Source organism: Schistosoma mansoni, chromosome 2 (genome assembly GCF_000237925.1).
Source record: "Schistosoma mansoni strain Puerto Rico chromosome 2, complete genome".
Taxonomy (NCBI): Eukaryota; Metazoa; Platyhelminthes; class Trematoda; order Strigeidida; family Schistosomatidae; genus Schistosoma; species Schistosoma mansoni.
The window spans coordinates 9,636,815-9,641,442 of record NC_031496.1 but is presented as its reverse complement, the minus strand read 5'-3'; positions in this window follow the sequence as shown (position 1 = coordinate 9,641,442).

The window sequence follows — 4,628 nt, the reverse complement described above, 5'->3', positions numbered from 1 at the left end:
CAAGTTGATAAAATGAGAGGACAGATCTTTTAACAAAATGGTGTAAATTACAACAGTAATACTTAGTATCAACTGTAGTGTGACATTAAACATGGAAAGACAATCAATAGTTCAGAAAAGAATAAATGAAATCAAGTGAATAAAAAGAGCATGAAATAATATTTAAACTAAAGGATCTCATTTCGAGAAGATCAATAATAGTTGAATACATTTGAGTCATTACTGAAACCAATTCCGAGTTCTGTGCAAATATAGCTATACATAAAAAGCTCAAACATAACTCATCATTGATGAATTTCCAGGTTAGTACCAAAGAAAAAAGGAGCTTCACATATGATACACACAAACCAGATAACTTTTAAAATAAGTATTTTGGAAACTTATTCCATTTGTTTTTCAAATAATTTTCAACTATGAAAATACTGAAATCTCCACAAAACCCCTTCTGATTATAATCAATGCTAGGGGCTGAACTCAAGGGATATTTCCTGGGGTTCTTGTGGGAAACCGGGAACAAGGAAAGTCAAACCACGTCTGTTGTGAGATATCAACTCACTGAAGACAATTGATGAACGGTTGCTCAAACTTCGTGGATTGGTTGAAGTTAGACATTAACACCCTTGGATAACGGCTGAGTGGTCTGTCGGTTAAGTGCTCTGGCTCGAGACTGGTACGTCTTGGGTTCGAATCTCGCGAGGCGGGATCATGGATGCGCATTGCTGAGGAGTCTCACAGTAGGACGAAACAACCGTCCAGTGCTTCCACGTTTTTCATGGTGGTCTAGCTTCAATTGACTCATGATTTCAACCATGAAAATAATTTTATGTTAGATTATAAATTATCCTTAAAAAAAACTGTGAACCATGATCAAATTTACAAAATTTATTTGGGGAGTAATATTTTCTATCTTAAAAGGTTTTGTATGATGAAAAGGCAGATTTCTCTTTAACATATTGACTTTTCTGACCTTAAAATTAATTCTGTGCATTATGAAACTTAAGCTATAACTTGGGGTCATGAAAGATATTATTATTATCATTATTATTATATGATCAGTGGCATACGAATGAAGAAACAGGATTTAGCTGATATCGACCGACCTTTAGGATAGAAATTTTTTAATAGTGATGACTGTCAATCAAATTTATATGTGAAGTTGCGTGTTGCGCTGCTATCCTCAACTGTTTTAGGATGAAGTAGTTTGAATTCTAATTGTATTTTAGTGACTTGTGGGGATGGATATGTGAGTTGTCCAGAGTTACTAACAATATGTTCGAATTTCACCAAAAGCACATCTTTCCACTCAACTAATAATCTAAATTCTAGTTGATTAGTTTTATGATACAATCGGCCAATATTCGATGAAAACTACGAATCCATATAATAAAATTCATTGAACTTAAAATAATACTAGCTTACTTGAATATCAATAAATATATGACTAGAAAAGAAGTGAAAACTTTTGTGAAATTTCCAAATGAAGCGGAAACTATTTTCAGTTTACATAAATGATTTTGATATTACAACATTTTAGAAGCTGAATAGTTTACTTGCAAAGCTTTCATGGTCTTTTAAGACAATAATATCAGTGGTGGTGGTGGTGTTAAAATGGCTTTCAACGTGGAAAACTACGAAAGCCATCATCCAGAAGATACAGGTGTTTATTAACAGTTGTCTACGCAAGATATTTCGGATCTGTTGGCCAGACACTATCACCAACAAGTTACTGTGGGAGAGAACAAACCAGATTCCAGAGGCGGAAGAAATCAGGAAGAAGCGCTGGAAGTGAATAGGACACACACTGAGGAAGTTAGCCAACTGCGTCACAAGACAAGCCCTCACATGGAATCCTGAAGGCCAAAGGAGAAGAGGAAGACCAAAGAACACATTACGCCGAGAAATGAAGACAGACTTGAGAAGAATGAACAAAAACTGGGTAGAACTAGAAAGGAAGGCCCAGGACAGAATGGGTTGGAGAATGCTTGTCGGCAGCCTTTGCTCCATTGGGAGTAACAGGTGTAAGTAAGTAAAGTGTTAAAATAACGGCAAACTATTTTTGTTTAATCCTTCTACAATTAATAAATTAATTTGTTTTAACGATTATTTTACCTAGTGATTGGTTGAACTTAGAAGTTGTTTCACTGAACTTCATATGTATTTGAACAGTTTCATTAGTTCAACTTCCAGATAAATAGAATATTTGTAAAAGAAGGATACAAAAGCAAACAGATTTTATATATAAACTTATGAATGTTATTTTTCAGTGCAACATTTTATACATGAGATTTATGGAATGATTTGTGAAAAATGTTTTTCTTTCCATCTAAATAAAGTAAACACATTATACTAAATGATCTCGTTTACAATCTTCAATACAATTTTTTTTAGGGAAGAAGACAAACATAACATCATTCAAAACAGATTTTTACCAACTTAATTAAAAATATGAAACCTGTATACACATATCTATTATAAAAGTGAAGGTTTTCGATTTACTGAACCGATACACTTAATGAAATAACCTGGTGTAAGGAATGAACAAATTACAAATACACATGTGGTGTATGCTATTTATGCTGACAGATATAAGTAGTATGTAGTCGCAAACGGAAGTGGAATGTCTGGCAGCAGAAGATTGGATTGAAGAGAACAGAAAGAAAATCGGAGAGAAACCAAAATAACAACACGATTTGAGGAATATTGGAGTAGGTAAAGGACAACGCAAACGTGGATGATTTTCATATTTTATGAAAACACTGTAATTTTGCATTAAACAACATAAACTGGTTTTCTCCATATGACTTCTCGTTCACTATACATGTATAAGATAGTAGTAACAGTAAATGAAAGTCTTCATTATAAATAGATTGGCTGTCAACTCAACTTGGATCATATAAAAAAATATGTAATAAATACATTTAACTAGAAAGGTGATATATTCACTCCTGACAAACGTTAATTCATTTGAAAACACCCTAGAATCAATCCATTCATAAATTAAGCGAACTCAAAGAAAAAAATCGTAACTATACGCGACAGAACAAAGGAATATAAATTTAAAACTAATGAAGTTTTTCAAATGAAATGAATCGATGTGTTATAAACAAAGCCAGACATGGAGATAATGCATTAATATAATGTCGTTTTACCCTTTTACCCTAAAGTATCATTTTTTCAGTTTGATAAAAAAACATTTTTTTTTCAGAATTACAACTACATTCGAAAAGTGTAGAGTTCTTGAATATGTAGGTCATGAATTAAAATAATAAATCTTACTGATAACATCATTGAAGCTGAGTCGCGAGGAGGCTGTGCCACTTAAAATGACGTAGACAAGTTGGTGACCTATTCAACCAATAAGAAAACAGCGAATAGACATAGAGCAAAAGAATAAAAATTCGAGTCAGAATTTAATCCTAGCTAGTTGTAAACATTTAACTAACTTCAATTATGTAAGGTGGTAGTTGAAGGTAGTTGTTGTGAATTCATGTTCGGCTTTTATCACGAGATTTATTCACTAATCGAAATACAACGTATCCAATCTAAGCACTTCCAAAACCAATGATGTTAAGACCGGTATGAGAAACCTAGCGTCTTTATTGGTCCTTTATCCACCTATCCCTTCCAGTTGAGTCCAGAACACTAATAACAGCTTTTGCTATGCGAATTATTTCTTTCAAGCATGCTCGTTTTATATACCAGACAGACAGACCGCATAACACCATACAATAGAAAATAACATCTACACAAGGTCAAGCCAAAATGTGGCTGTGAACGTGGAAGACGGTAATTAATAAACTGAACATAAATTGGGAACATTAAATCGTACAATAATAACTTATAGTTCAAAATGAAGCTTATAATAAGAGGAACATAGATACATACAATCTAATCACCGAATAGTTATGTAATAGGAATATATACAATAATAGTCAAGTAATAGATCCCGGAAGTTACCCGTACTTTAATCCTCATTAGGATAGAACAGTAGTTACCAAGATACTTTAAACTTTGGTTTCATGATATTCAGTACTCATTAGCAAAGTTTACCTGTAATCTTGTGATAACTGAATATCCCTAGTGGATTTAATTATGTGTCACCCAGCTTCATAGTCAAAAATGTTACTACTGAGTAAAAGAATTTTATAGATCAGCACTAAGAAAACCTTGACATACATGACATTCATCACTACTTAGCGATCAATCAATTGTAACTCGCAATGCTGAAGCATAAATCATTGCACGAACCCTAAACTCAAGTATCTAATGATAATTTCATCATTAAAAGTAATCACGCAAGTTTGATTGGCAACTTTCTATGTTGATATATTAGCCATAGCCTTGAAGCGAATTACACGCTCTCATAGTTCAGCTTTACGCTTAAATATGTAAAAATAAACACTATTGAACTAATCTAGTCTGATCAATATTTATGATACACTTTGTTGAATATAAGATATATAAAGTAAATAATATATTTTTACCAACAGATTGATTATAATGAAAATGTTCAAATGATAAAAGGTGGGTAAATAGTAATAAGTGTCCCATTTCTCTCTTGTTATAACAATTTTGTGAATGAATGAATGATTCACATGAAACAAAGTTGAATCAAATTGTACACTTTG